This window comes from Calliphora vicina, chromosome X, assembly GCF_958450345.1.
Source record: "Calliphora vicina chromosome X, idCalVici1.1, whole genome shotgun sequence".
Taxonomy (NCBI): Eukaryota; Metazoa; Arthropoda; class Insecta; order Diptera; family Calliphoridae; genus Calliphora; species Calliphora vicina.
In genome coordinates, this window is record NC_088785.1 from 920344 (window position 1) to 930518 (window position 10175).

A 10175-nucleotide genomic window follows, 5' to 3' on the forward strand; every position below is an offset into this window, starting at 1 on the left:
AGTGGAGCCGTACCTGTTGGTTTGTCCCATTATAAGGACACTAGCTTCTTAAATGGACAAATTGCGTCTAGCAATAATGAGATTGAGCAATAACAGGTCTGTGATGCCCTTAGATGTCCTGGGCTGCACGCGCGCTACAATTAAAGTATCAACGTGTATTTCCTAGACCGAGAGGTCCGGGTAAACCGCTGAACCACTTTCATGCTTGGGATTGTGAACTGAAACTGTTCACATGAACTTGGAATTCCCAGTAAGTGTGAGTCATTAACTCGCATTGATTACGTCCCTGCCCTTTGTACACACCGCCCGTCGCTACTACCGATTGAATTATTTAGTGAGGTCTCCGGACGTGATCACTGTAACGCCTTGTGTGTTACTGTTGTTTCGCAAAAGTTGACCGAACTTGATTATTTAGAGGAAGTATAAGTCGTAACAAGGTTTCCGTAGGTGAACCTGCGGAAGGATCATTAATGTGTTCCTAACCGATAAAAAATTTTTTTTTATATATTTATATATAAAAAATATTAATAAAAAAAAAACACAAATGCCCTTTAAAAAAAAGGCTAAAAAAATAAAATTAAAAATATTTAAATATTTTTTTTTTTATAAAAAAAAGAGAAAAACACTAAAAGTGTTATTATAAGAAAAACTCTTTAATAATAAAAGTCGTTGGATTTTTAATAACAATAATAAAAAGTCGTTGGATTTAATAATAATAAAAAAGTCGTTGGATTTAATAATATTATAAAAGTCGTTGGAAATATATATATATATATAATATATTTTCTTTTATTCTCTTTTATTAAAAGATGTACTGATTTATGAACTTAAATCATACATTGGATGGGAATATTTGAAATATATAATATATTCATTTTAGTGTACTGGCAATACAATTTATTGTATATCCATACATTGCATAAAAATTAAACTCACAATTATAGTTGTACTTGTATACAAGTTAAAAAAAATTGTTCTTTCTAAAAGAACTAAGATATTCGCAACAAACTTTGTGGTATGTTTTAAAATTAAAAAAAAATATTATTGAAGGAATTGATATATGCCAATTTGTTTGTCAAAAAAACCAACACACAACCAAACAAAAGTTTAGTTGTATAAAAAACAACAACAACGCCAAAAGAAACAAAACACAAAAAAAAACAAAATACGCAAAGCTTGCACATCCAAACATACGTTTTGTTGTTTTTTTTTTGTCAAAAAAACCAACACACAACCAAACAAACGTTTAGTTGTATAAAAAACAACAACAACGCCAAAAGAAACAAAACACAAAAAAAAACAAAATACGCAAAGCTTGCACATCCAACCATACGTTTTGTTGTTTTTTTGTCAAAGCATGCAATACATTGTGTTTTTTGATGAAATTTTCAGAGGTTGTCTCGGATTTTTGCTCATATCTCCGTTATTTATGGACGGATTTTGCTGATTTTAAATAGCAAAATTCTCGAAAGTATGACAGACAGACAGACAGACAAACAGACAAACAGACAGACAGACAGACAGACAGACAGACAGACAGACAGACAGACAGACAGACAGACAGACAGACAGACAGACAGACAGACATACAGACAGACAGACAGACAGACAGACAGACAGACAGACAGACAGACAGACAGACAGACAGACAGACAGACAGACAGACAGACAGACAGACAGACAGACAGACAGACAGACAGACAGACAGACAGACAGACAGACAGACAGACAGACAGACAGACAGACAGACAGACAGACAGATTTACAGACAGACAGACAGACAGACAGACAGACAGACAGACAGACAGACAGACAGACAGACAGACAGACAGACAGACAGACAGACAGACAGACAGACAGACAGACAGACAGACAGACAGACAGACAGACAGACAGACAGACAGACAGACAGACAGACAGACAGACGGACATGGCTTAAGATAGTCGGGCTTGATTGGGAAGCAATAACATGGTTTATGTACTCGTTCTGGATAAATAGTAGGGTATTCAATCGATTAACCGTTAATCGGTTAACCAATTAATTTTGGACGGTTAACTGTTCGAATAATTTGAAATTGCCGATTTTCAAATAACAAATAAACCGATTAATTTGTGTCGATTAACCGAAATTCCTTTTTCTGCACTTTAAATTTTTTTTGTATTTATTTTTCCATTTCAATTCAAATACAAATTTCAAATTAAAATTAGATATTTTTTGAACATCCAATAAACATGTTTAGTGAGTATGTATAACAACTGACATATTTAATTTACATGTATTTGAAACTTTGTTTGTATTTACATGTATAGACGAAACTTTTTTTTTGAAATGAGTCTTTCATCATAACTGAACGAAACTATTAAATTAATCAATATCTAAAACAATCCAAAAAGAAATATTCTTGATTTCTCCAAAATATACAATCAGCGAGAAAGTTTTTTCCAAGAAAGGTTTTATTAAATCTAAAGAAAAAATCGTTTAAATTATATTCTTTTTATAAAAGATTATTTCAGAAGATCTCACTAAAACTATAAAAAACTCACACATCGCTCACTTGCTGCAACAACGTCATAATTCAAAAAAAGTCGTTTCGAGAAAAACATCTTTGAATATTTTATGACATTAAATAAATTTTCAACAAGTCATGCGATTTCAGAAATTTAAATAGGAGATTTTAATATCTTTCTAACCTGTATTTAACCCAAATTTTTACTTATCAAATATACGATAAAACATGAATTTTTACAATGTTTACTACAAAAAAACACCCTCACACAAAAAATAACTTATTTTTTTGAAAACTGATAAAACTATATGAAAGATTATAGAACAGCGCATATTTTGTATTACTCAGTTCAATAAACACGGATTTTGAGTAATGATGTTGTTGCAGCAAATAGGCGATATGTTTACAAAAATGATCTCAAATACCTTATTTGCCATTTTTTATGTTTTTGTATACAAAATTCGTTGTTGTATTTTCAATTTGAAATGAAAATATAAATTATTCGGTAAATCGAATAATTTTAAATTAACCGATTAAATCTAAACCTCGATTAATTATTTGCTCGATTAACCGATTAAACCAGAAACCCGATTAATTGAATACCCTAGTAAATAGAGATTCTCGGATCTTGTTCCCCGGATAGTAGTTACGTAGCCAATTGTGGAACTTTCTTGCTAAAATTTTTAGGGGATTATCGCAAGATATATTCCTTTTAAATTATAACGACTATCAATTAACAATCAATTCAGAACTGGCACGGACTTGGGGAATCCGACTGTCTAATTAAAACAAAGCATTGTGATGGCCCTAGCGGGTGTTGACACAATGTGATTTCTGCCCAGTGCTCTGAATGTCAAAGTGAAGAAATTCAAGTAAGCGCGGGTAAACGGCGGGAAGTTGGAAAGGAAGTTCTTATAGGTGCTTTAGTGTCTATTTCACATCCATGTGCCCGATGTCATACCTCCTCGATGGTTCCAACTGGTAACGTTTGGTATGGTTGGTTTTACCGATGTAGTGTACCACACATGTCTACCATACACACATATAGTAGTGTACATCACATGTGCACTATGCACATACATTTGGGCAATCATAAATGAATGCAAGTATCGAACATAATTGAGTGGTGTCAAATATACAATGCATACTTGACACTGTATGACACATATAAAAATGCACTCAATTATGAGTGACTTATATTTGAGTAATATTAAATGATCTTGATACATTCTGATTGGCCAAATGAAATAAAGTAAAACTACCCATGGAACCGAAAGAAAAAGTCATATAATTGTAATAAGTTAGAGTAAGTCAGAAGGGTTAAGATTTATTTTCATAATTAGTATATAAGCTCTTGTAAAAATAAAGAGATTCATTCAGAATTCTAGATAAGCCAACACTGGTCTATTGTTATTCAGAATCAAACAAAAAGGGCATTTTAATGCTCGGAAGAATCGGCAGGAGTGCTCAGATAATACTCAAACCATACTTTTAACACTACATGGCGATCCTGCCCTACTGAACTTGGATCCTTCCCGACTGAATACTGATCCTGCCCGACCGAACTTAACTACTGATCCTGCATGACTGGACTTACATACCGATACTGCCTACATTTCGATCCTGCCCGATCGAACTTGAATTCTGCCCGACTAAACTTGAATACTGCATGACCGGACTTGAAATACTTACATACTGATCCTGCGTTACCGAACTCAACTACCAATAAAACCAAATTAAAACAACTTGAAAATGGGTGTACAAATTGTACCAATTGCTCCTGGTAATGGTAGCACATATCCCAATAATGTACAAGTCGTTACTGTCTACTATACTGGTACCTCGTATAAAGGCACCAAATTCCATTCGTCTCGAGTTCGCTTATGGATCTCGTGGCCATCCCGGTGTTATCCACCCAAATGGCATTTTGAAAGAAATGTTTTTAAAAGCCAGCATATTGAACTTGAAGATACATTTAATATTAAATCAAACTTTACAACATCACACAAGATTTTTAAAAATATGTAGTTGTAATACACACAATTGTAATCTTCTACTCCATATAATATTAGAAATAATGAATATACACTTTAATATTTAATAACTTTATAAACTTACAAATAACGTAAAATATAAAAAAATTTATACTTACTCTAATATCTACATAATAACAACGGGACTACTACATATTATTATAAAACAAATATATATAAATAGATTAAATGTATAAATATTATTGACTTAAACCAAAAAACAAAAAAAAAATAATGCTTTTCTTAATAATTGTATTTAGCTTAAATCTTATTAAAACTAAATATAAACAAGTAAGAGTGCTATATTCGGCTATGCCGAATCTTATATACCCTTCACCTTTGTTGTGGATGCATTATTATTTTTTATAATTAGTATATAGGTATGTATGTACATTGCCCACTTTCAGCTTACAGCATCCTAAATTTATCAAGAACACAAAAAACAACAACAACGCCAAACGAAACAGAACACCAAAAGAAAAAACAAAAACAAAATACGCAAGGCAATGAAACCAACACACATCCAAACTAGACTTGCCAACCGCCCCGTTTTCGACGGGACAGACCAGTTTTAGAGTCGAATGTCCCGTGTCCCGGCGATACTCTGAACGGGACGCCATTTGTCCCGTTTAAAAAAAAACATAACTTTTTCATTAATTACCACAAAAAATATAAAAAACTCAAAAATTGGAAATACCGATAACCAAGGATGCTTTATTTTCTGAAATATAGTATTTTCTAAAAACTGAATATCACTATTTAACAATATACATACATAGGTACTTAGTGCATTAACTTCTATGTGTTTCAATAAACTCATTTAACTTTCAAACATTATTTAACATTATTTAACTTTCATGAAAAATAAATGGCACGATACTCGCTCTAGGATGCTTGTACCTTTAGTTAAAGGTGAGTTGTTGGTCCATTGAAATGGACTGAGTTTGTTGAATTTATTACTTCAAATAATAATAAAAAAGCTGATAAATGCGATTAAAAATATAAATTTAAAATTATGGACTGAAATAGGTAAACTTTATTAAATAACCCGCTGCGCTTCGTTACTCCTACATAGTAAAATAAAAAATTTTAAATATTTTTTTAATGAGGTGAAACAAATTAGGTAAAATTATAAAAAATAAATTTTCAGACAAAGTTTGAAGAATCTCGCAATTTTAATTATACAGATATTAAAAATTTACTATGTACTTTGAATGGAAAGTTTCACACCCACTGTTCCGATCTAGACCATTTTAGCTAAATTCTGTACAGTGATAAGAATTTGATTCATACAAAGTTTAAATACATTACAATTAAAGTACTCCAGATATTCGAAATTAACTATATACTTTGTATGGGAGGTGTCACTCCCACTAATCCAATCCCGACCATTTTACAGCCAAACTATATAAAATGATAAGCGAGCTTTCGGACAAGATTGAGGAATCTCGCAATTATAGTTCTGAAAATATTTATTTTCCTTTGTGTGGTAGGTGACTTAAACCTTGTTCCGATTCTTCCCAATTAGGTTAAAATTCATGTCGTGATATGAAATTGATTCATATAAAGTTTGAAGAATTTCACAATTATAGTACTCCAGATATTTGAAAATAACTATTTACTTTAAAAAATTCAGTCTCGCCCATTTTCAGCTAATCTCCGTATAGTGACAAGAATTTGATTCATACAATGTTTAAATACTTCACAATTATAGTACTCCAGATATTCGAAATTAACTATTTACTTTGTATGAGAGATGCCACGCCCACTAACACAATAACATTTTCAACCAAAAAATGTAGAATAGCAAGGGTGATATTAGGGCAAAATTTTTAGACTTCCACAATTATAGTTCTCCAGATATTCGAAAATAACTATTATATAAAGTTCGAAGACTTTCACAGTAATAGTTCTTCAGATTTCACACAATTGAAATTAATGTGTTATTGTTGATTTTAATAAATAAAATAGGATAATAACACTGCTTCAAAATAACACTATTTGTCAGAACTTGAAAAGCGACCTAATGGAGGTTGTATGCCTAGGTGAGGACATGCTAATAGTTTTCAAAGATTTTGAACACTCTCAAAATTTTGAGTTATTTTGAAACAAGTGTTTTAGGGTAGGTAGTACTTCAATACCTCTAACTCAGACATTTTAAAACCGATTTCAAAATTTTATAAAATAATCTAAGAAATTGTTTAAGTTATTAAAAAAGTCAAATATTTTTTTTTTATTTTTTTTCGTAATTTTTCAAATTCAACAATAGTTATTTTAATTTTTTTCTATGAAAACCAATTTTTTTTTGCACAGTGCTTTAAAGAATTTTATATAGACAAAAAGGAGATATTACTTATTAAAATCGGTTTATATATTTGCAAAAGTTATTAAACTTTTTCGAAAAAAGTTCGAAAATATTTACCCTGTTTTTTTACATTTATATGCGCTGTGGGAGAAAATACTCAAAAAGGTATTAATGAAAAGTTGAATAACTTTTACAGTTTTCATCCGATTTGAAAAATTAAAACCATGTTTTATTAAGAACTTTTCTTTATACATTGATATAAATTTTTATAAGCTTTCATATCAAAATAAGCAATGAAAAGCGACACAAATCAAAAAAGATCGTAACAAAAACAATACTTACAAATGTATCAATAAATGCATGTCATTTTGAAGCGTAATGAGTTTTCTTTCCCAACACGTTAAAAAAATAAAAACTGAACAAAAACTGACTGAGTTACAGATCGATAAGTTGAAAAACATCACTGTAAATGGTTTTTTCAGAATAACTTCTGAATTTGAAGGTGTTTCTAAAATAGTTTGACATAATTTGTAATGTACTCAGCAAGTCCTATAACCCACGCTAGGTCATTTTCCATGTTTTTTCCATCGTTCTCTGATCATTTAGTGGTGTCCCGTTTTGGAAATTTCAAAAGGTGGCAAGTCTAATCCAAACATACGTTTAATATTAAATATTGTATAAAAAACAACAACAACGCCAAAAGAAACAAAACACAAAAGAAAAACAAAATACGCAAAGCATGCACATTCAAACATACGATTTGTTGATTTTTTGTCAAAAAAACCAACACACAACCAAACAAAAGTTTAGTTGTATAAAAAACAACAACAACGCCAAAAGAAACAAAATACGCAAAGCTTGCACATCCAAACATACGTTTTGTTGTTTTTTTTTGTCAAAAAAACCAACACACAACCAAACAAACGTTTAGTTGTATAAAAAACAACAACAACGCCAAAAGAAACAAAACACAAAAAAAAACAAAATACGCAAAGCTTGCACATCCAACCATACGTTTTGTTGTTTTTTTGTCAAAGCATGCAATACATTGTGTTTTTTGATGAAATTTTCAGAGGTTGTCTCGGATTTTTGCTCATATCTCCGTTATTTATGGACGGATTTTGCTGATTTTAAATAGCAAAATTCTCGAAAGTATGACAGATAGACAGACAGACAGACAAACAGACAAACAGACAGACAGACAGACAGACAGACAGACAGACAGACAGACAGACAGACAGACAGACAGACAGACAGACAGACAGACAGACAGACAGACAGACGGACATGGCTTAATCGACTCCGCTATCTATAAGGATCCAGAATATATATACTTTATAGGGTCGGAAATGAAAAATGTAGAAATTACAAACGGAATGACAAACTTATATATACCCTTCTCACGAAGCTGAAGGGTATAAAAATATAATATACTTTATCTTAATTATAAGCTACTATTCTTAATATACAAACTATTTTTCAAATCTTTTCTTGTGAAAATTCCTAAAATTAAATACATCTTAGCAATACTTCAGAAGCTCAAAACCAAATTGACAAAAACATACAATGAATTAACAATAACAATACCACCAAGAACAGAAATTATGCAACCAATAAAATTAAACATTAATGAAGATTGCGTCATATTTAATAATGAGCTGAAAGACGGAGTTTTTCTAAGTAATTCAATAGCACCCCCCTATCTACGCCTGATGACACACATAAAAATTTTAAATACAACGAACTCTACTGTGACTTTAAAAGTCATTCAACTCCAGACTGACACACTTAAAAATTATGACATATTAAATTACAATAACATAAATATTGACGAACGTTTAAAAAAAAAAATATTAACGAATATGACGAAAAATAGAAGAAAATACTAATAACAACAAGGGCTATGAAAAATAAAGAAAACGAGGCAAATAATGAATTAAATAATAAAGGAACACGTGTAGTAGGAGAAAAATTGGAGAAACGTAATTCTCAGAAGTCTTATCAACTTCACAGGAATACACATCCATTAATGACGTCAAAAATATAAATAAATTGCAATTTAATAATATTGAGAATATAGAAAATTTTAATATACATATAGAAAATAATATTGTGCACATAGGTCGTGATGATAATTCAACGAAACCAGTTTCGAATATGAAGAAATCTCGTACCCAAAATATTGAAAATAATAAAAACAATGATATGCATGCAAGATTCAGCGATAACTCAGCGAAACTAGATTCGATTCTGAGGAAGCTGATATCTAAAATGAAAAAGGAAAATATTAAAGAACTAGCGCTAGCCAATGATGATAAAATATTTAATATATATACAAAAGAAGAATTTAAAAACGCGTATACAAGAATAAATATTAAAAATGTAAGTCCTCAACTAAACATATTAATATACAATGCCCCGACAAAAATAACAGATGACGTATTAAAGTACAAACTAATTGACGAATTCCATAATACGACATACTCAGGCCACTTAGGAATTAGAAAAACAATTATAAAACTTAAACAACGTTACATATGGAAAAACATGAGTAGGAGGTTAAGAAATTCGTTTCATATTGTGACAAATGTAACAAAAATAAACAAACAAAACACACAAAAGAACCACTTACACAAACAAATACACCAAGCAACAGTTTTGAAGTGATATCAATCGACACTGTAGGTCCTCTTCGTATTTCAAATGATTATCGATACATTTTGACAATGCAATGTGAGTTGACGAAATTTGTAGTGGCACACCCCATGCCGACAAAAGATGCACTTACGACAGCCAAAACATTAGTAGAACAATTCATTTTAAAATATGGACAATTTAAGGTACTTAAATCAGACAGAGGAACAGAATTTATTAATGAAACAATGCGCAACGTATGCTCATTACTTCAAATTAAACAAATATTTTCAACGCCTTATCACCATGAAACGCTTGGTTCAGTTGAAAGAAATCACAGAGTTCTTAACGAATTTCTGCTGACGACTGCAAATGATTACACAGAGGAACAAAATTGACATTTTGGTTTGGTGCCTCGGAAAATGTTTTTGATAAAACATGTATGGGACATTACATAGTCAAAACTATATTTAGTTTTTTTTAGGAGCTCTTGTTTTTATGATATCGCGGTTTTATTTTTTTTTTGGTTATTCTGTATTTTTTTCTCTTTTTGTTGGGGTATTTCATAAATGGAGACTAAAATTAAAAACGCATCTTTGTACTGGTATTCTACACAAAATTATCTTTTCTTTGACATCAATTTTGTTTATCTAAGTTTCAGGCTATATTGGTGATATCGCAAGGATGCTGAAAATT